We start from the raw sequence: 24,721 nt of genomic DNA, 5'->3' as shown, positions 1-24,721 counted from the left end.
TTACTTCCAAGTGTATACTAGGTGTGGAATTTACATTTTTTTTCTTTTATTTTATCATTTTCAATTAAAAAAAAGACAAAAAAATGAGAAGAGTCTAAGTTGTAAAGTGTTCAATTGACTGAGCTTCAAAGCCAAAAAAAAAAAAGGGGGGGGTCAAGGCTGGGTAGAAATGGCAAGAATACCAAAGTGGCGTGAGTTTGTTCATCAAATTGTTGAGGAAAAAAAAAAAGAGAGAGAAGAGGAAGAAGAAGGAAAAACCTTATTATTCAATGATCTGAAAAGTTGGAAAGTACATCAAGTGAGAAGTATGGTCTACTGAGATATTTAATAAGATTCCTTATATATGTACTTAGAAGTTTTTTAATCATTTTCATCTCTTTTTTTTTTCCATATAGCCCTAAACTCAAGCTACATTACAACCTTTTGTGTTGATCCTTATGATCTTAAGTATGCTTTTGGAAAGTGTGGTGAAAGTATCATTTGTTGGTGTTCCTATCATAAGATCAATATTTGCTTGTTGCTTGTACATAATTGCCTAATTTCCCATAAGAGTGTGTGTACACCCATTGTTAATTTCATAGAGAGAATCCTCACAAGAAACACTTTTATACCTGTGAGTTATGGACTTGAACATTTCGCTTGAGATGTTCTAAATATTGCATGTGTAAAGGCCTCTGGTTAGATGGATATAGTTTGGAACACATACACACACACTCTGTGGATTGCTATAGGTGGAATGCTTGTGATAGGGTTATTGAATTCCTAAGATTGCTGTGACATGTGAATCTGGAAAGTGTGACTTAGTGGCCTTTGTGTGTGATTTTCTTTAGTCTCTCTTTCATAAAACTCTGGAACATGAATATCGTTTCCTATCGTATGTGCATATCAATGCCTCCACAGTTGTAGGAGACAATGAACTGCATAAAGGATCCAATATGAGACCTCCGATACTAAAGGCTGACTTTGAGACAACGGTGCTAATAGGGATGGCCAAAATACAGCAGGCAATCTCAAAAATGATGGAAAATTTATTTGCTACAGTCTTCCACCATCCTAATATATCGAAATTATCATCATCATCTTGGACCATATCCGCTGACAAATAGTTGTCTAACTCCGAAACTACCTCCGTAGATTGATGGACTAGTGTGGAATTCTGTGCGAGGGTCTTAGTCCACGGCATTCTACGCTTCTTTGTAGAAGGCCCGGTCACGATGTCTGTAGAAGGCATTGGGGTAGGTATATGTGTCTTGGATGCAGTACCGCCCATAATTGCATTAAACTCATCATACAATTTAACTAGAGTATTGTGAGCCATTTCACTAATAAGATCAGCCCATGCCTAATCGTGAGCAAGTCCCAAATAATATAACATGCCTGAAGCTTTCAAACGGGGATCAAGAATAACAACCATATATAACAAAATATTCATTCTAGTCAAATCTCCCTAATACTTGTTATTTTAGCATCATGGTCACTACCATCCCCATCATCCTTTCATTGAAACCACTACGCATGTCTTCTAATTCTTCTTTTACCCTACATATTTGTTGACAAAACCCATGAGATGTAGGGTAGAAAGAACCAGATATAGTCAAAGTGACATCGTAAAAATGTCCAAAAAAATCAACGAATGTAGAAATACCACCCTATCATCATCATTAGGCTTTCCTAATCCCCCGTGCTCATCAAAGTATTTGAAATATTGGATGTCTTCATCACCCAATAATTGAAAGGCTGCCTTATATTTTTGGGCTGCCTCCAACATCAAGAAGGTTGAGTTCCATCTGGTAGGAACATCAGTACAAAGACCCTTCTTCGATGTTATGCCCATAGTCTTTGCAGCAACTTTGAATTTCTCCAATCTAGAAGGAGAAGACCTCACAAATTTCACAGCCATTCTAACTCGTGCAACCGAGTCATAAACATCTTTCAACTCCTCAATCACAATTAAATTCAAAATATGCGCAACATATCTAACATACAAATATTCACCACCCAATAATGTCTTATTTGCCTGTTTAAGATAATTTTTTAGATATCCCAAGGTAACATCATTAGACGACGCATTATCAACTTAAACAGTCAAAACATGTGCCAACCCCCACTCCTTTATTAAGGCCTCTAAGGTCTTCCCAATCTGTCACCCATATGATCAATTATTTGACAAAATTTAATAATCTTTTTATGAAGAACCCAATCAAAATCAACAAAATGCACAATCAACAACATGTAATTCATATTTTGGATAAAAGTCCAAATATTGGTAGTGAGACAAACTACCAAACCCGCCAATTGGCCCCTCAAAACACCTTTATCTTTTATGTACATCTTTTTAATATTTTTTGCCACAGTGTGGCGAGAAGGAAGCGTAAACTTTGGACAAATTCTTGAAACCCTTTACCCTCCATAAATTGAAAAGGCAACTCATTCATGACAATCATACGAGCTAACTTCCTTCTACACTCATTTAGATTATATTTCATATACCCCTTCAATGTTGGACCCTTGGCCCCACTACTCCCATCCGCCATTTGTCTTAATCCAATATCTAGTCTAGATTGACCCTTTTCTACTAAGGATTTTAATATTCGACTCTTCTTACATTGTTCCTCTAAATGGATCTTCAGCTGGAATGTATCATGTTTCCTATAGTGACATCCATATATTTTTCCAAAGTGATTACATTTAACTTGTGGATTGTTAGGGTCACCACCCTCTAGTTTGGTAAAGTGAGACCAAACTATGGACACAAGTTTCTTGTCCTGTGTGGTCTTTGAGGTAGGGCAAGATGTACTCCTTGTAGGGGTAGGAGTAAGAGTAGGATTAGGTTCTGGGGTAAGGGTATTGGCTGGAGCAAGAGAGCTATCACTGAAATCCAGATCCATTTGAGAAGACATTCTTGATTCACAAACACAATAAAAAATTTTCAAAGTGCAATCCAACACAACACATAAAAAAAAATAAAAAAGTATAGTGCAATCAAACACAAGACATAAAAAAATATAATAAAACACCAAACAATAAACAAGGCGAAGTGCAATGATTGAAACCAATTTAAAGAAGTTCACAATACTATTAAGCAACATTTTCTTAATCACTAAAAAAAATAATTGTAACCGTAAGTATTATGGATTAAAAGAATAAAATTAAAAATGCATGAATATTTGTGAAAAAACATAAATATTAGTAGTTTTTTAGAAAACAATAAATATTAGTATTAATGGTTAAATGGATGTTAAATTGTGCAGATTTTTATTTATTTAAATATTAGAATCATTGATTTAAGTACAAGAAACTTCACATAATTTTGCTAATATAAACTTCCAATAAAAGAGCTAACACACTAAATTGTAGGATGACAAAAAAAAAAAGGTAGTGTCATGAGACTTGGACCTTTAAAATATAACAAACTTATATTTTTGTACAAATTTTAGTGTCATGAGACTTGGACATTTAAAATATAGTTCATGAGCATATGCTTCATTTCAATTAAAACCCCTAAAGGCAATTTAGGATTTCCAATCCTAAATATAAGTTAGGGTTTCGAATTCTAAAAAAAGGTTAGGGTTTCAGATTGGAATGCTAAATTAATTTAGGGTTCCCAATCATTGAAAACACTAAAAAAAATTTTAAACCCCTAAATAAAATTAGGGTTTCGGATTGGAACCCTAATTGATTTAGGGGTTTTGAACTTTTGACTTTTGAGTTTCCAATCCTAAATTAATTTAGGGTTTCCGAAACAATAAAAACAAAAAAAAAAAATCAAACAAATTCACATAATCACAAATATAATACAATGAATACACATGCACAATCCATGAATCCATAGCACACAAATTCTCATCCTCCATCTCCGATTCAACCCATCCTTCCTCCAATCTCGGATCAAAACTAAAAAAAAAAAAAAAAACAATGGTGAAACTGAAACTGGATTGCGAAGTCTTACCTCTGCAATGGCGAGAGCGGATACTTGAAGTTGGATATCGTGCGTCCAACTTCATGAAAGTCTACTAGGGAGAGGAGAGAATGAGAGCAAGAGGGAGAAGAGAATGAGAGTGCGACTGAGAGAGAGAGAGAGAGAGAGAGAGAGAGAGAGAGAGAGAGAGAGAGAGAGAGAGAGAGAGAGATAGACAGAGACAGAGACAGACAGAGACAGAGATAGAGAGACAGAGAGAGACAGACAAACAGATAGACAGACAGACAAAGGAGTCTGAGAGGAGAGTATTTGAGAAGAAAGGGGAAGGGGGCGTAGGTGGGGAAGGGAATTAAAAACTTAATGAAACGGTGTCATTTTGTCATGTGCAAAACGGTGTCGTTTCATTAAGTTAGTTAATTCAATAAGTGAGTTAACTCACTTATTGAAACAGCGCCGTTTTGTCATGTACAAAATAGTGTCGTTTCATCAATAAAAATGATATATATTATATTATTATATAATGTATATTTTATATATATATTATATATATACCAGGGTGGGGCTGGAGAAATGCTGAGCGGGGACTAAGCCCCTCCGTCCCCTGCCTCCACTGGGGAACTCCAATACGAGTGGGGGCCCCCGTCCCCCGCCCTTACAGTGCGGATACCCCACCCCACATATGCAGGGGCGATGCAATGAGGTGCAGAGCCCCACTGCCTACCCCTATAAATTAGCCTCCAACTTACTCTTGATGTATTTATGTGTGTACAGTGGTAAGACTTTTACAGCCATATTTTTGTCACTTATGATTATTATAAATTGTTATGATTATTTTTGTCACTTATCCATTACACGCCATGATATACCATGTCATCTATCATATGTTCATTTTGTTACATGTCATGCCACATCATATGCTTTGAGTATGTCATGAAATATTTTCAAGCATTTGGAGTCTATTATTTTTATCATTACCCCAAGTGCTAGGATGGGATGTTATCCTAGTTGATCTCTTTTGTTCACACTAGAGTGAGTAAACTAGTGTGGAATTCCCAGGGTTGACAAAATACCTTCAATAGGCTTCGAATGAGATCTGAGTAACTGGTTACGGAAGTAAAATCAAGCACCCCCGCCAATGCTGCCAACTATATGTTTCTGACTTTTTAAATCAATTCAATTATCATGATATACTCATAGCTAGCACAGATACATGTGATATGATGCGGTACTGATAAGAGCACATGGCTCAAGGGGACCCATGTAGCATTTACAGTTTCACATTTAATCGATCATGTATATGTTGAACAAGGTCTCATGTTCATGTCACATTCATGTCAAGTTCTATTCAAGTCAAGCACACATTATGTCCAAGTGCAATCACATTATTTTCAAGTCAAGTACATATCATGCTATTTGTCAAGTCATGTCACGTATATTCATATTCATGTCATAATGCATCCATGTCATTTTACTGTCCTACATGCATATGTATATTATTGGTAGCTTAGTAGTTTTCTTGTTGAGATTTATAAACAAATCTCACCTGGTAGTCCCAACTTCATTTCCTTCAAAATGGTAGACGATGTGTCAAGATCCAAATAACTCACGCATAGCAGACTGGACAAGGTTGAATAGTCCACAGCATGATGACAAGGAACTGACAATTTCAGTTATCTACCTTTTGGATGTGATTTTAGATATCATAGTCAAGTTGCGTGAATGGCTCAGCAATTTAGTGTAATCATTTCATTTCAAATCTATAATTATGGAGTACTATATCCGATACTTATTTTGTTATAAACCTATTGGACAAGTATGAACCCTTTTGGATATCTGTTTATCGTGTGAGTTTATGAAATATGTTTATGTTTTTGGGATATAGTACTTCTGGTGCATTGTTTATTGCTCAAAGAAAAAAACAATTATCCGCTGTGAATATTGCATGCTACTAAATGCATTCTTTGTGCATTGCATCTTTAACTATCATTAACGGAGTTATGTAACCTTGTATTATATGTTCTGACGCTTCAACTTCTATCAAATCCCAAGTGGGAGTTAAGGGCGTCATAGAAAAACTGGGGTTCTACCTCCAGTTTTACAACTATGTTTACGTTCTTATAGCATTGTGATTTTTATTTTTCTTTGGTTTCTTTTAAATATTATTTTGAAGTTTATTTACGTTCAATTTTTAGAGTTTATTTTCATGAATATTTCTAGCTAAATTTTTAAATAAGGCTGAGGATCAAACCTCATTGAAGATTAATAATATTATTATGAGATTGATTGTTTTCCACAATTGTTTGTGCATTCAACGATATATTGTTCTTACTTTATACCAATTGAGAGAAAGAGAATTCTTGATACAAATTCAATTATATTTTTCTCATGATATAGAATAATCTTAATCAAGTTGAGAGCCTGATTCATAATTTTGTTAAAACTAAAATGTGATATCTTTTGTAATTTGTGTTAACAGATATAAGTGATGAGTTGATTTTATATTTTTGATTGAAGAAGAACATACTTTAGACATTTTCTTAAAAAAAAAGGTTTCAACGATGATATTTTCCATGATGACAAAATTGATTTCTAGATTATCATGTAAACATTTGGAAAGAATCAATTATCATAAATTGATTACGCCCAAAGAATAAGACGGTAGTTGTAGCACAGCTTTGGGGTAAGGTCGATTCTACAGAGAGACAAATTAAAAGACTAGCAGAAGGAACAAAGAAACTAAATAAAAATATTAAATGATCAATAGAGAACAGAGATTAATTTTAAATGCAAATTAAATTGAAGCAAAGTTACTAACGAAAAAAGTACTCAAATTTGACGAAAAGTAGAGTGTCAAGAATTCCTTGCACAAATCCGGTATTTTAATTATTTTTAATTCATTGGATAACTCAATTGGGAATTCAATTTCCAAAATTTTCAATCAGAAAGTATATATTTATAAACCAAATGTAACCCTTTGAAAAATCATTTACCACTTTTAAAATACGTAAATTATTATCTCTATTGAGAAAATCCAACGACGATAATATATTCATGGAGCGATATTGCAGCAAAAAACTAAATCAATATAGATAAATAATTGATCCAAACATAATCAAAGAACCAATCCATTCAATAGAAAAAGTATGACCGAATCCATAAACAGAATTAATTATATGATTATTCGGAGAAGAAAACATCAACAATGTATTGAGATTAATAAAATAAAAGAGTTTTAGTAATTGAAAATCAAATAAATAAATAAAAAATAATATCTAATGTGCAAGTCCATCCCTAACCCTACTTAAGAATTTAGTTACCAATAAATATAATGGACAACAAAAATCTCCAAAGAAAAATCTCCTCCCCTTCTATTTCATACTAATGATATGCTTATATTGGGTAGGAAAGAAATCCTAATGTCTTCATAATTCCCGCATAAAAAAATTGTCTAAATTTTAGAACTAATCTTAGCAACCACGTATGCACTTTAGGAGTTTGAATTTGGAAATCCTTATTAGAGAATAATTTATAACCCTTTAGATAGTTTTGTAAATCATTAAGAATCGCATCAATCCGGTATGTGAGTGGAAGTTTATAATTAAAATACTAAAGTATATCCAGGCTGTCTCCTAGCAAATTTCGAACTTAGACTTCTTATAGTTTCCTTTTATGCTTTCTTTTTCTTGATCCAAATTAGGGGTGGACAAGGGGTCCCGCACCCTACTGCTTTGCCCCGTTTAACCCCACCCTGACATATGTGGGGAGGGGTATCCGCACCGCAAGGGCGAGGGACAGGGGCCCCCGCCCGTATAGGAGTTCCCCAGTGAAGGCGGGGGACGGAGGGGCTTAGCCCCTACTCCCCATTTCCCCCACCCCGCCCCAATTTATATAATATATATAAAATATATATTATATAATAATATAAGATATATCATTTTATTGATGAAACGGTACCGTTTTGTACATAACAAAACGGCGCCGTTTCAATAAGTGAGTTAACTCACTTCTTTATTAACTCACTTAATGAAATGGCACCGTTTTGTACATGATAAAACGGTGCCGTTTCATTAATTTTTTAATTCCCTTCCCTCCCCCCTACGCACTCCCTTCTCCTTTCTTCTCGAACACTCTCCTCTCTCTCTCTCTCTCTCTCTCTCTCTCTCTCTCTCTCTCTCAGGCTCGCATGAAGCTGGACGCACAATATCCAACTTCAAGTATCCACTCTAGCCGTCACAGAGGTAAAACTCTGCAACCCAGTTTCAGTTTCTCCAATGGTTTTTTTTTTTTTTTTTTTTTTTGAGTTTTGATCTGAGATTGAAGGAAGGATGGGTTGAATCAGAGATGGAGGATGTGAATTTGTGAATTTGTGTGCTATGGATTCGTGGATTGTGCATGTGTATTCACTGTATTGTATTTGTGATTCTGTGAATTTGTTTGATTTTTTTTTTTTTAGTTTTTATTGTTTCAGAAACCCTAAGTTAATTTAGGATTTGAAACTCAAAAGTCAAAAGTTCAAAACCCCTAAATCAATTAGGGTTTCGGATTGGAACCCTAATTTAATTTAGGGTTCCAATCTGAAACCCTAATTTTAATTAGGGGTTTCAATGATTAGTAATTTAGGGTTCCAATCTGGAACTCTAATTTTTTTTAGGAGTTTCAATGATTAGAAACCCTAAATTGCATTTAGGGGTTTCAATTAATTAAACCCCTAAATCAATTTAGGGTTCCAATCCGAAACCCTAATTTTATTTAGGATTGGAAACCCTAAATTGCATTTAGGGGTTTTAATTGAAAAGAATCATATGTTCATGAACTATATTTTAAATGTCCAAGCCTCATGACACTAGCCTTTTTTTTTTTTTTTTTTTTGTCATCCTATAGTTTAATGTGTTAGCCCTTTTATTGGAAGTTCATATTAGTACAATTATGCTGAGTTTTGTGTGCTTAAATCAATGATTCTAATATTTAAATAAATAAAAAAACAACACGATTTAACATCCACTGCACAATTTAACCATTAATACTAATATTTATTGTTTTTTAAAAAACTACTAATATTTATATTTTTTTCACAAATATTTATGCATTTTTAATTTTACCCTTTTAATTCATAATACTTACAGTTACAATTTTTTTTTAGTTTTTATTTATTTATTTAGTGATTAAGAAAATGTTACTGAATAATATTTTGAACTTTTTTAAATTGGTTTCAATCATTTCTCTTTGCCTTGTTTATTTTTTGGTGTATTATTACATTTTTGTTATGTCTTGTGATTGATTGCACTTTGCCGTTTTAGTTTTGTTTTTTTTTTTTATGTGTTGTGTTGGATTGCACTTTGAAAAATTTTTATTGTGTTAGGGAATCAGGAATGTCTTCTCATATGGATTCAGATTTCAGTGATAGCTCTCCTCCCCCAGCCAATACCCCTACCCACGAATCTAACTCTACACCTACCCCTACGGGAAGCACACCTTGCCCTGCTCCCAAGCCCACACAGGACAAAAAACCTGTGTCCATAGTTTAGTCTCACTTTACCAAACTAGAGGGTGGTGACCCCAACAACCCACAAGCTAAATGTAATCACTATGGAAAAATATATGGATGTCACTATAAGAAACATGATACGTCCCAACTGAAGGTCCATTTAGAGGAACAATGCAAGAAGAGTCTAATATTAAAGTTCTTAGTAGAGAATGGTCAATCTAGACTAGATATTGGATTAAGACAAATGGCGGATGAGAGTAGTGGGGCCTGGGGTCCAACATTGAAGGGGTATACGAAGTATAATCCCAATGAGTATAAAAGGAAGTTAGCTCATATGATTGTCATGGACGAGCTGCCTTTTCAGTTTGTGGAGGGTAAAGGATTACAAGAATTTTTCCACGAATTGGAACTGAGATTTATGCTTCCTTCTCGCCACACTATGGCAAAAGATATTAAAAAGATGTACAGAAAAGATAAAGATGTTTTGAGGGACCAATTGGCAGGTTTTGTAGTTTGCCTCACTACCGATACTTGGACTTCTATCCACAGTCTATGCATTTTGTTGATTCTGATTAGGTTCTTCACAAAAAGATTATTAAATTTTGTCAAATAACTGGTCATAAGGGTAACACAATTGGGAAGGCCTTGGAGATCATAATAAAGGAGTGGGGTTGGCACAAGTTTTGACTGTTTCGGTTGATAATGCATCGTCTAATGATATTGTCTTGGGATATCTAAAGAATTATATTAAAGAGGCAAATAAGACATTCTTCGGTGTTGAATATTTGCATGTTAGATGTGCTACACATATTTTGAATTTAATTGAGACTGAAGGGTTGAAAGATATTGATGACTCGGTTGCACGAGTTAAAATGGCTGTAAAATTTGTGAGGTCTTCTCCTTATAGATTGGAGAAATTCAAAATTACTGCAAAGGCTACGGGCATAACATCGAAGAATGGTATTTATACTGATGTTCCAATAATATCAAGAATGGTCTTCTTGATATTGGAGGCGGCACAAGAATATAAGGTAGCCATTCAATTATTGGATGATGAAAACATCCAATATGTCAAATACTTTGATGAGCACGGGAGATTAGGAAGGCCTAATGATGATGATTGGGTGGTAGTTTCTACTTTTGTTGATTTTCTCGGATATTTTTACGATATCACATTGAATATATCTAGTTCTTTGTACCCTACTTTCCATGGGTTTTGTCAACAAATATGTAGGGTGAAACAAGAATTAGAAGACATGCGTAGGGGTTCCAATGAAAGGATGTGGGGGATGGCAGTAATCATGATGCTAAAATATAACAAGTATTGGGGAGATTTGACTAGAATGAATATTTTGTTATATGTGGTTGTTATTCTTGATCCCCGTCTGAAAGTTTTAGGTATGTTGTATAGTTTGGGACTTGCTCGCGATTAGGCATGGGCTGATCTTATTGGTGAAATGGCCCGAGATTCCCTAGCTAAATTGTATGATGAGTTTAATGCAATTAAGGGTGGTACTGCATCCAAGACATATACACCTACCCCAACGCCTTCTGCAGACATCGTGACTGGGCCTCCTACAAAGAAGCATAGAATGCCATGAACTAAGACCCTCGCACAGAATCTCACTCTAGTCCATCAATTCACGAATGTGGTTTCAGAGTTAGACAACTATTTGTCAGCGAATTCCAAGATGATGATGATAATTTTGATATATTAGGATGGTGGAAGACTGTAGCAAAGAAATATCTCATCCTTTCTGAAATTGCCCGCTATATTTAGGTCATCCCTCTTAGCACCGTTGCCTCAGAGTTAACTTTTAGTACTGGAGGTCGCATATTGGATCCTTTCGGTAGTTCATTGTCTCCTACAACTGTGGAGGCATTGACATGCACATAGAGTTTGACGATAGGAATGGATATTCATATTCTAGATGTTTTAGATTTTACGAAAACTAATGAGGAGTAGGGGGTGATCAGTCTGGATTTGGACCACTTGGTAATAGTTTTTATTTTATTATTTTGATTTATTTATATTCAGTTTGATTTCATCGGTATTAATTTTAGTATTAATTCGTGTAACAACACATGAGACGACGTCTAGCTCCGCTGCAAAATGAATATGTGCTCAAGCCCAGGCTGCCCCAAGTGTCATTGTCAAAGAATAGCCACAGCTCTCTATTTAGAATATTCAAAATTTGAATCATTTGTTCATATTTTGTATTCAATAATTTGTAATGTTGATACAATGTCCCTTGGACACTTTTATGTTTGTAATTTTGTCATTGTTTAGCCTTTCAATTTTGTAATGTCTTAGTTATTATTATTAGTTTATTAGGTATTAGACTAGTAACTTTTTTTCATGTAACTTTTTTTCTTTAATAGACTAAATTGACTAGTAATTATTAGCCATAAAATCAATTTTTATTCATGTAAACTTTTTTTTTAATCTGGTTTTTAATTTTTTTTTTTTACTTATAATTTTATGTGCTGAAAATGACCATAAAGCTTTTTTGGGTCTAAAAGAAAAGCTTGTGGGCCATTTTAGACCCATTTCAGCAGTTTCTGGGCCAAAAATAACCCAAAATTTGCTTCAAGGCCCAAAAGGGGTGCGAGGGGGCAGACAGATTGCCCCCTTAATCCGCATCCTGTTATGAGGGACGGGGTACCCTGCCTCTGCACACTGGGGGCAGGGGATAGGGAGGGAATTCCTCATCCACCCCATGCGGTGGTGGGGAGGGGTCTACCTCACACTTGAGCAGAGACTTCAATTCAACTTTGGGTGCTTCCACACTTGAAAGAATTTGTTTTTCACTTTTCTCAAGCAACTCCTCAAACTTCGGTTACCATGTCCGAGTGCCATAATCCTGAGTTATATCAAAAATAGTACAAATATCAACTATATCAAATGAATCACTGATAGAATCAAACTCAGAATTAACAAGAAAATACTCAAGGGGATTAAAATCATGAAATATAGAAACTCCCCTAACCATGAGTGAGTCAATCATGTATTCTGGTGGCTCTCGTCATCATCTTCTCCCTATTTTGCAATACAGAAGATATTCACCTCAAGAGTCATATTTCCAAAAGACAGCTTCATGAGCCCATTCTTACAATTAATAAGACATTAGCAGTAGCAAGGAATGCCTACCTAAAATCAAAAGAATTTTTGAAGTAGTATCAACAACAAAACTAGTGTCAAGGATTAGGAAATCAACAGAATAATAAAATTTGTCAATTTGAATTATAACATCCTCTAGCACACCCTGAGGAACTTTGATTGAACGGCCAGCCAATTGCAATACCATAGTGGTTGGTTTGATTTCTCCCAACTCCAACTGCAAAGAAATAGAATATGGCATTAGATTCACGCTAGCTCCTAAATCTAGCAAAAATTGCCAAAACTCATGATTTTCAATGCTGCATACAATGGTTGGACAACCAAGATCCTTGTACTTGGGAAGAATCCACTACTCAATTAGAGCAATAACTTGCTCTGTCAGGAATATTGTCTTCTTCACATGGTGCTTCCTCTTAACTATACATAAATCTTTAATAACTTTTGCATAAATAGGAACTTGTTTAATAATATGCAAAAGATGGAAGTTAATTTTTACCTGCTTGAGATTCTCTAAGATTTCATTGTTAGGATCCAAAGTTCTCTTATTTAATTTTAAAAATTGAGTAAATGGTATCTTAATTGGGCTCTTTATTACCTCAGCTTTTTTGGGCAGCTCGGCACCACTACTGCTTTGATCCTCTTCCACATCCTCTGATTTGTTCATTGTTGGGATGTGTAATGACTTACCACTTCGGGTCACAATGGCATTCACATCCTTTAAATTCTCTTGCACCATGCGTTGACCATGGGGTGTGGAGCGAGCTTGAGAAGGGAACTTACCTCGCTCATTCACACTCAAGGAGCTCATCAATTTGAACACTTGGCTATTTATCTCTTTGTTTTCTTCAACAACCTGCGTAATCAAAGATTCAAACTTTTGGTTAGTCTTACCATGTGTCTCAATAAAAGCATGCAAAGTGTCTTCTAAAGGACTCCTAGAAGATGAAGGTGCATGATATGGTGCAGGATATTATCTAGGGGGTTGTGTAAGCGGCTGGTTTTCAAACTTACTGCTAAAATTGGGGTGATTGCACCACCCTGGATTATAGGTATCAGAAAAATGTGTCAAATGCTTCTTGTACATACCTAAAGCATTACATTGTTTCCCATACATCCCTTTCATCTCGAAAAAGGTGGGACACTCTTGGACGAGGTGATCTATCCTGCTACACACAAAACATGGTCAAAAAGATTTTGTATGATTAGCCACATGTGTTAGCTTTAAATCCTTAGTCTTTAACACATCTAGCTCCCTAGTGAGCATCTCAACCTTAGCCTTCAAGTTATCATTTTTCCTGAGATGGTAAATTCCACCACCATTTGAGTTTCCTGCAAGTCGTGACCTATTTGTGCTCTCAGTAGCTGTGATACCCCATTTTTACGTGTATTTTTAATGAATAATTATTTAAATAATTATAAATATCAGTTCTCTTGTTTTAAATTTAATGTGATATTTGTTGGATTTACTATAAGATTTTAAGTTGTGCAATTTATTTTAAATGGCCTTTTTTATATTATTTATTATTTTGCATTTAAATCACTCTTTACTTTAATTTATTTTATTTTTGGACTTTAAATACTTTATTTTATTTATGTTTAGTTGTAGTGTTTTTATTGGGCTTTTATTTATTTTTATTGGATATTTTCCCCTATTTTTCAGATTGGACTTTCTTTTAATGGGTTTTTATCTTGTTTTGGACCCAAACCCACCCAAATTCGGCCCAGCCCATAGCAAATTGAACCCAGCCTCTTCCTTTAGCAAAACGACGCTGTTTGGATCCTTAGGGCTTCTTCTTCTTCTTCTTTTCCTTCTCCTCCAGTGCTGTCCACCTCTTCTTTCCTTCTTCTTCATTTTCGTTTGGTTGCTGCTGCTTCTCCTTCTTTCTTCTCTTCATTTCTTTCAGTTTCATCTCCTTTTCTTCCACTCTTTTTGCGCTAGTTGATCTTCTTCTCCCCTGGGAATTTTTCTGCAATTTTTCTGCATCTTCTTCAACCTTTGAGCCGAACTCTTCCTCCATTTTCGTTCGGGTATGAATCTGTTTTTTCATCTTCAAACTTTCTTTTTCTAGTTTCTGTGAAACCGTGCACTTCTACTTCCTTTTCTTGTATTTTATTTCATTTTTTTTGGTTGGTTTTGCAGTTGAATCCGTGAGCCAATGCTCTGTTTTTTGCCTCACTTCCATGCTCAGTGTTTCTCTCTTTTTTCCTTAGGATTTTCATGTGTGAGATTGTCGGTAAAACCTTGTGATTTTCATATGTTCTCTCCTTAAATTCGTGCTCTGTTTTTTTTATCTATACTATGCCCCTGTTTGCCCTTGTAGCCATGGCCTTCATTTTCATTTCTTGTGAGTTTTTGGTTCTATTCGTGTGCTACACTTCCAGCTTTTTCCCTCAAGTTTTATTCTATAGTAAAAATCAGCCTTTATTCAGAAAATTGCACCTAGGTAATATTTGGTCGTTAAGATTTCTCATCTCAAATATAAAATTCTCATATCATTATTATAATTTTTCTTTTAAATCCTCATACAAGATATAATAAATAATTCAAATTTTTCTTAACTTTTTCAAATTTTAAAATAATAATAATATTAAAATATAATATTTTAATATTTAATCTTAAAACTCAAAATTTTCATCTAAGAAATCTTAGTGACCAAGCATAACCCTTTTTTTTTTTTTTTAAACTCATTTTGGTCCCAAAAATTGTAAATTTTGGTGATTTATTTTCAAGCTAACTTTTGGAGTTAATTGGGTGTTTAATCTTTCACAAATATTGTCTTTAAAGCGCTGTAAGTATTTTTCAAACTTCTTTTCAGATTTAAATATATTATTATTTTTATAATAAATTGTAATTGGTTAGTTGGTTATGCCGCACTGAGTCCGAGGAGTTCGGAGGTCGGATAGATTGGAGGACGGAGTTATTTGTATGCTTGTTGATGTTGAGATTTATTGGATATTTTGTATCTTGATGTGTGCATTGCATGGAGCATGCATGATCATGGTTGTAAAAAGGAAAATTAGATTTTTCGCATAATGACATACATGTACATGTGTTGGGTATTGAAAACTGGATTTTTATATATAAGTGAATTTTTTGGTGCGTGTATATCACGACGGCCCCAAGTCGAGATGGGGTATTATCTCGGTGGAGCTTCTCTGGTCACTCGGGAGCGCAATATACTGAGTGACGTCCTATGGGTTGTCGCTGGGCGACAACCGAAGGGGATGGGATGGTAACGCTTTCGTACCGACTCTGTGGCCCCTCTGCTGGCGGGGGCTAAAGGATGCTTGGCTACGTACGCGCTAGGCGCTAAACTAGGCATCGCTTGTTACGAAATCACACGCATGGTTGTTACACATGGTACGACGAAATGAGCCAGGGTGTGCGGATGACCCTTAGGGGAGGTCATGGTGCATTCGGTTAATGAAAATGGAAATTGATTTGAGAATTGGATTTTGGGCCATTTTCTAGAAAAATTGTGAGGAAAAGTTTTGAAGTAAACATTTTGGGTCAAATGTGACTTTTGGCGTGAGTCGGAAAATGAATTATTTTTAGGCTAAATGTGGTTTTGGCGTGAGTTGGAAAGGAAATATTTTTTAGAAAGATTATGTTTTGATCTCATGCATATGGCATCTTGTTCATGCATATTGTTGAGTTTTAATATATGTTTATGTTGTGGGTGTTTGGATTATTACTTACATGCGGTACCATCTTTGGTACCATAGATTTTGATGCAAAGGTTGAGCAGGAGGAGGCTAAGCCTAAGGAGGCGGCTCCGCCAGATTACTGATTTGGAGTTATATTATTTTGGAAATTATTTTACTTGCTTGTATATTATGTAATTTGGATTTGAAATAATGTTGAAACTTGTAATATTTTGGTACGCTTGTGTTTTAAGCGAATTTGTATTTAAACAAAATTATGGTACTTAGTTGAAGACTTTTATTATCCGCTGCGTAGTTTTATTGTACACTGTTGTATGTACACATACTTGGCACTCAGCGATGGGATGCGTGACCCTTGTTGTCATCATCTCGACGCCTCAATTTCCACATGTCCGTACGTGGGAGTTGGGGGCGTCACAGTAGCACTAGGTCTAGTTTAAGTGTGAGCTTTTCCAGTAAGCTCATTGAGGTATTCTATAGTCTTATCAGGATCTTTCTGTAAGAACTCACCATTATACATCATTTCCACAAATTGGCACACTCTGGGTGTAAGTTCTTGATAAAAATAGCTCACTAAGTGCCAATTTTCATACCCATGATGAGGACACATACTCAACAACTCCTTAAATCTCTCCCAAGACTAATACAAAGTCTCACTGTCATTTTATGCAAAGGTGGAAATTTTCTTTTTTAAAGCGTTGGTCTTATGTTGGGGAAAGTATTTATTAAAGAAGACCTAAGTCATCTCATTCCATGACTCAATAGATTGTAGTCTCAGCAAGTATAGTCAACTCTTAGCTCTATCATTCAAAGAGAAAAGAAAAAACTTAAGTCTCACAATGTCATCAGTTGTATTTTGATTATGAAAAGTCGCAGCTACTTCCTCAAACACCCTAATGTGCATATATGAATTTTTATTTTTCAAGCCATGAAAAGTAAGGAGTAACTGTATCATCCATGTTTTAAAATCCAGTTGGTGAGTATTAGTTGGAAACATGATGCATAGAGTGGTTGTGCATGTAGGGTGGAGATAGTCTTGAAGGATCCTAGTGGGTTGATCTTTGTGTTCACTCATTTTCTCAAAATTAGAAGAATTATTAAGCAAATGATTAGAAAAATTAGACTCTGACTCTGACTCTAACACTGGTCTAAAAGCAAAACAACTTAATGCGTCTCTATACCTGCATACAAGGTAGAGAAAAATGTAACACTAAAAAAAAAAACTATAATAAAATAAAAAAAATAAAATAAAAATGCATCAAGCTAAAAGAGGAAATGAAGTTATCGCATTGACAAACTGCTAAAAAGAAAAACTATCTAGCAATTCTTCTATCGTCTTCCCAGCAACGACACCAAAATTTGATTACACCCAAAGAATAACGTGGTAGTTGTAACACAACTTTTGAGTGTCGATTCCACAGGGAGACAAATTAAAAGAATAGCAGAAGGAACAAAGAAACTTAATAAAAATATTAAATGATCAATGGAGAATAGAGATTAATTTTAAATACAAATTAAAGTGAAGCAAAATTACTAAAGGAAAAAGTACTCAAATTTGACGAGTAGTATAGTGTCGAAAATCCCTTGCACAAATCCAGTATTTTAATTATTCATAATTAATTGGATAACTCAATTGGGAATTTAATTCTCCAAATTCTCAATAGGAAGATATAGATTTATAAACTAAAATTAAATCAAATACAATCTTTTAAAAAATCATTCACTACTTTTAATATACGTAAATTATTGATTGAGCTAAAATATTGCATATTTTATATATTTATAATCAATATATTTTAATTAGTTCATGACATTATTATTAGTTTTAGATGAAAAATGGTTAATAAGTATAAATTTGAGTTGTGATTTAAAGTTATTAATATCATTATTTATGTTTATTTTTTATAACCTATAATTTAATTGGACAATAATTCTTTACATGGATAATAGAATTTTAATATTCTATTTTTATTTTATTTTATTTTATTTTATTGTTATTATTTATTTTTAGGTTTCATGTCTTTCTCAGTTTTTGAAAGTTAATCACCCAGAAGACACAAACGGAATTCTTTACTTTTTCACTTTTGATCCTCAGGACATGCAAAGAGACGGATTGGACCCTTGGTTCAAACGGAGAGGTGCTTTTGGACGCAGACACGTTTCTCCGTTGGGTTGAGGAAAGGTACCCCTATGCCTTTTGGGCGGTTTTCAAAGCAGTGGAACTTACGGAAAACTTGAAAAAAAAAAAAAAAAAAAAAAAGCAAAAAAAGGCAGACGCGGCATTATTTTGGAGAGGCTGGCGTGAAGAAAGACCAGGAGAGCTATTTTTGTGGGGAGAGAGAGAGCTGAAAGAAAAAAAAAGGCTACAGAGAGACATGAGGCGAAGTTTACGGAGAGGGGCTGGTTCGTTTGGAGTGACTGGCTTCTGGTGAGACTGACTTACGAACAAAAAAAAAAAAAAAAAAAAAGGAAAGAAAGTAGGGAACCGGGGAACCTTTTTGGACTTCAGCAGAAAGAGGAGGTTTTTGACCGAAAAGCTTTGAGGGCGAAAGTAGTTTTTCTTGGCTGCTGAGGTCTGGTTTTTAGGTAGAGAGGAGCTTCTTTTGGCTTTTCGGGGAGTTTGACGCCGCTCTGGTTTTTGGGCTGCACGGAAAAGCTTCATAGGAACGGGGGGCAGCAGGTTTACGAGGGAGAAAAAGCTGGGTTCGACGGGAACGTAGAGGAGACTAGGACTTTCGGGGGGGGAAAAAAAAGCTTTGTAGTGCTAGGGGGAGACTTGCTCTGTTTTTGGAAGGAGAAAATAGAGGATTGGTTGGAGGATAGGAAGAGAAAAAGAGGCTGGTTTTTCTAGACGTTGGGACCAAATGGAAACGGAGAGCAGCACAATGGAGCTTCTGGGAAGTTCGGGTGGTGTTTCCTTTTTCCTTTGACCGGGGAGCTTTTGGAGGGGGCTTGTTTTTTCGTCTGGGACTGAAACTGAAAGAGGAGAGGTGATTTCTTGGCTTCTTTTTCATTCAGGTCATGGGGAGTTGGAGTTTTTTTTTTTTTTTTTTGTAGTTTCGGTAGAAGGAGGTAGAACCAGATAAACGGAGAGCATGAGGTGGATTTTTCAGCAAAAAGAAAAAAAAGGGAAAAGAGGAGCTGAACTTCAACGGCAGTTTTGGGATTTTCTGAGTGAGTAGAGAGAGACGGACTGACTTAGAGAGAGCTTCGGGAGATGAGGAAACAAACGGAGGGGCTCTTTTCGAGCTTCGGGAGACGAGGAAACAAACGGAGGGGCTCTTTTCTTGCTGGTCTGGAACGCAAAACTTGGAGGAGAATATTATTTTTCTTGGTTCTCGAACAGGGATGGAGAGGAGAAGAACAAGCGTGACCCTAAGTGTTTACAGAGAGAGAGGAGAGCAGGGGTGAGAGAGCTTCGGGTCACCAGGACGAGAGAGGATCTCATTTTTGTTTTGACACTGGGTGGACTTTTGATGTACAAGAGGGGTGTGGACGCTGGCACTTCGACGGAAGGAGATCGGGGCAAGGGACTGGTTACAGTTCGACGGAGTTTTTAGCTCTATTATCTCTTCGTCTTTGTTCTCTTTGGAGGTTATTTTTTTAGTGTTAGTTTGACATTTTATTTTAGCTTTATTATGAAGAATATTTATTTGATGTTCATAACTTTTGTGATGAATATAGTTGTCTAAACTTTCATGCTAAGGTTAGAAGTAGAGTTTAATGGTTTAAACATTGTTTTTGGATCAACATTAGATTTTATATCGTGAGTTTGATCGATTGAATAGTTTTATTATTAGATATTTTGATTATCTATATATTTATCTTGATTTATTGTAATTTCTGAATACAATGAATGCTTGACAAAATTTTTGTGATATTCAAATAAGTTTATGAATGTTTTAATCATCAATCGGTCAGACTTAATCATTAATGATTATTTTTCTTAACCTTAAACATTAAATCTTCCAATTAAACGAAATCATTATTTTAGTTTAATTGAAATAAATTAATCGGGAATAATATTCTAAATTATTAGATAAATTCTCGAAATCTTAGTCATTCTTCACATTAATTTATTTTATTATTTTCATTTTATTCTGTTAATTTAAAAATCGTCATTTTAGTAATTTTCTTTTCTATTTGCACTACAACAAATATGGCTTTTAGTGACAGATTATAAATAGTGACGGTTTCCAAACTGTGACTAAAACGTATTTACTGTGACGGTTTGTGAGAACTGTCACTAAATGTTGGGCAAGAATTTCAAAACGTTCGGACGTTTCACATAATACGTTCGCACGTCACAGTAACGTTCGAATGTTATGTATAAATTACGTGCGAACGTAAAAAAATTAGCGCGAACGTTCGAACGTTTTAACTATTTACGTGCGAACGTGAATATATTAGCGCCAATGTTCAAACGTTAATGTGATAAAGTTCGAATGTTATATGTTAAATTACATAAATTAACCATAATATATATTTTTTTAATAGTAAGGTTGAGTAACGTGATATTAAAAAAAATTAAGACTAGAAATTAAGCTACACAATACATACATTAAATATGTGTGTCCATTACATATGTCGAAAATAAAAAATGATCGAATGATAAATTTTTACAAATCACTTTCAGAACTGCTGGTTTACAAAAGATCGAAACTCCTCAGTCAATGTCTCAACCTTATTGTTTAGCACATCTACATGATGTGCAAGATGTGCGACAGCCTGATCTATATGTGCAATCTGTCTATCGATTTGTCGGTCTATATGCGCCTTCATATCTGTCATCATTGTATCAACCCAAGCAGGTCGCACATCCCCAGCAGATGTAACTCCCGGCTGCTGACTAGTACTCACCGACGGGTGAGCAACATCGGCCCCAGACTCAGTCGGGGGAACAAGATCTGGCGTAGGACCAGACTGACGCCGAGCTGAGCCTCTCCCCTGTCCAATGCTCCGGCGGTGTGTGGTTATGTCGATAGGGCTCATCTGGTTTATCACCATCTCCTCCGCCTGTCGTGGCACTCCCCGGGCTAGTAATAAGCGGCTGATGATGACTCCGTACGGGAGATTATCCGTGGTAACGATGCTGGCCTCGTAACGGATCCGCTCAAATATAACAAGGGGCAAGTCAATGGACTCACCACGTGCCAAGCCAATCAGGAACTGTGCACGAGCCCGACTGAATGTGCTCTTATGTGCCACCGGGTCTACATTTGTTGCAACAAAAATGTGCAACATGTGAAAGAAAGGCAGCAGCTGATTCTGGCTGAAGGAGTTCGGCCTATCGAGTTTTGTGTGGTCCATGCCAGTGAGGATGTAGAAATCCTGGTCCCGCTCATCCTCACCAACCTCAGCAGCAATAGGATCGCCCTCGGGTCGATCTTCTTCATGACTGGGCATAAACTCAACAGGGCCCGAAGATGAAGCAGAAGCGGCTGGATCTGCCTCGAATATGCTCGGGAAAAATGCAGCTGCTATGTCATCAGCCTGAGCAGCTGTCGACTCAGGTAGCATACGCGGAATCTGGAGCAAGTCGGCCAGAACATCCGCCGAGAACTGAAACTGTACACCGCATACACTGAGAGTATGGGATGATGCATCGTTAGGCATGGTGGCCATCCCAATGTAAAACTCTCGAACCATTGTGGGGTAAATCTTTCCCCTCAATGTGCATATGGGGCCCCAGCCTCTGGTGACGAAGACGTCTCTCAGCGTCTTTTGCTCCCAGCTGAGCTCATCAAACTCATTAATGAGGATTTCTCGTTCCCCCATAACAGTTCGTGCCCCCAGTCGAGCGATGTCCGGATTGCCTCCATCCCTCCCTCGCTTCATTGTCGTCATATACTGAGCCATATCCTGAAAATTAAAAAAAATATATAAGTTATAACATTTAAAAAAAATGATTATAATCACAGATACATACGTATTATGACATATATAGATTATACTAAAAATTAAAATATCATCCTTATAAATTTACATAATTTTGTGAGTAAAACTTTTAAAGAAACTCACTTTTTCAATATATAAAATAATAATACCTAAAAGAAACAATATAAAAAATTTTTAATAGGAAACGTTCGAACGTTAATACAATGTACGTTCGCACGTTAAAATAGGTCCAAATATACAAAGATGCTACGTTCGGACGTTCTTATCGAACGTTTCATTCAAACGTTCGATAAAAACGTGCGAATAAGTTCATTACGTCCGAACGTATTACCTAAACGTTCGGACGTAATGAATTTGAATCGTCATACGTTCGGACGTTCTTATTAGCCGAAGAAGATCAACGGTTTACGTTCGAACGTTTTATCCAACGTTACGTTAAAGCGTTGGATAAAAACGTTCGCACGTAAAACTAATACGTTCGCACGTAACAATATAACGTGCGAACGTAAAGAATACAAAAGGTCACACGTTCGGACGTTGTGTCGTGACGTCCGAACGTTACGACACGGAATTGCTGAGTCGACTCAGCCATTACCGAAAGCTTCGAAACGCATGTTTTGAAGCCACAAACAACCAAAATATGCATTTCAAAAGATGGGAAATGTTTCTACGGTCCTATTCTATCATTTTACTGCGAATGGTGGCCGGAAATGTAATTTTATAACGGGGCTACGGTGGGTTTCGAATTTTTGAAACCCACCGATTAAAAGCAAGGAAATAGAAGAGGGAGAGGGTACATTACCTTTTAGTGACGGTTGCGGTGGCGGATGGCGACGGTTGCGGCGGCGTGCGTGGCGGAGAGGATGAGAGAGTTTGAGTTTTATAACCGGTTTCGTACAAGTTATGGCCTAGAAACCGTCGTGCCTGGCCTTATATACAGTTAACGTCCGAACGTTAATTAATTAACGTTCGGACGTTAACTCCACATGCGAACGTTATGTAGATTACATTCGGACTTAAAAGCATACGTGCGAACGTATAACTTTTACGTTCGGACGTCACGTATACATGCGAACGTGCGTCTATTATGTTCGGACGTCAATCAAAACGTCCGAACGTTTTGGTCATAACATTCGAACGTTTTTACACTATATATTATATTATATATATTATATAATATATATAATATAATATATATTATATTACCTATATATTACTATATAATATGATATATAATATTATATATTATATATTATATAATGTATAATATTATATACGTATAATATACGTATATTATATATTATATAGTGTTAATAGTGTATATAGCGTATACTATATACTGTTATACGTGTATATAGTGTATACTATATACTATATAGTGTTATACTATATAGTATATAATGTATACTATATACTATATAGTGTTATACTATATAGTATATAATGTATACTATATACTATATAGTGTTATACTATATAGTATATAGTATATTACACTTATGTTCTATATAGTGTATACTATATAGTGTTATATGTTATGTAGTTTTAATATGTATATAGTGTTATATACGTATTATTGAAACCTATATTATATAGTATATAATAATATAGTATACTATATTATATATGTATATTATATACGTATTATATAGTATATAATATTATAATATATATTCGTATGTTATTATATATTATATTATATTATATCTAGTGTATACTTATATAATATTATTGTATATATTATTGTAATAATATTAATATATATATTTAATACTATTTAATATGTTAATATATATAGTATATATTATATAGTAGTATTATATAGTTATTTATATATCCAATACTATAGTGTATATACTATAGTATCTATATAATAACTATATTAGAAAAGTAATATAGTTATAAGATATACTATATTAAAGTATACTATACTAGGATAATATACAATTTTTCCAATATAATATATTAAAACTATACTTGTTATAACTATAATATATAATATACTTATTATATATTATAGTTATAATATAATATATATTTTATATATATTATATTTATATAAAGTTATAATATATATATATGTTCTTATATAATATTAGACTTATATATTATATAATTGGTACAAATTATATATTAATTAATATTGTATAATTTATAATTTAATATATAAGTATATTATGAGGAATATACTAAATATAATATGTAAATAATAATATTAACGTTCGAACTTAAATTCGGACGTTCGGACGTTATAATAAATTCGGAGGAAAATTTCCCGCTTAAACCAAATTTGCACAGTACGTTCTAACGTACTATATAAACGTTCGAACGTTGATGACGAATACGTTGGATGGACGTACATACGTGCGAACGTACTGTATAATTATGGGGCGGGATAAGTTTACGTTCGAACGTTAATGCTTAAAGGTTCGCACGTAAAATTAAACGTCTGAACGTTTATTAATGAACGTCCGAACGTTAATCGCATAACAAGCAGAAAATAAAACTTTCACGCACGGGAAAGCAGATTCATTTCTGCTTTCCTCCGTGCGTGTTAGAGTGAGAGACAGAGAGAGTTTTAGAGAGACAGAGCGGGGAAGTGGAAAGCAGTGGGGAGAGAGAGAGTTTTAGA

General features: G+C 35.0%; 1 non-coding gene across 1 annotated transcript; it reads left to right on the top strand.

Annotated features, from left to right (window-relative positions):
* Nucleotides 1-16,781: 16,781 nt before the first annotated feature.
* LOC122299949 lies at nucleotides 16,782-16,889 on the top strand. The gene has a single exon (XR_006239801.1). It is a non-coding gene; the product is annotated as a small nucleolar RNA R71 (small nucleolar RNA).
* The last annotated feature ends 7,832 nt before the right edge of the window (nucleotides 16,890-24,721 follow it).

The sequence above is a fragment of the Carya illinoinensis genome, chromosome 16 (genome assembly GCF_018687715.1).
Source record: "Carya illinoinensis cultivar Pawnee chromosome 16, C.illinoinensisPawnee_v1, whole genome shotgun sequence".
NCBI lineage: Eukaryota > Viridiplantae > Streptophyta > Magnoliopsida > Fagales > Juglandaceae > Carya > Carya illinoinensis.
This window is presented reverse-complemented; position numbering and strand designations above follow the sequence as displayed.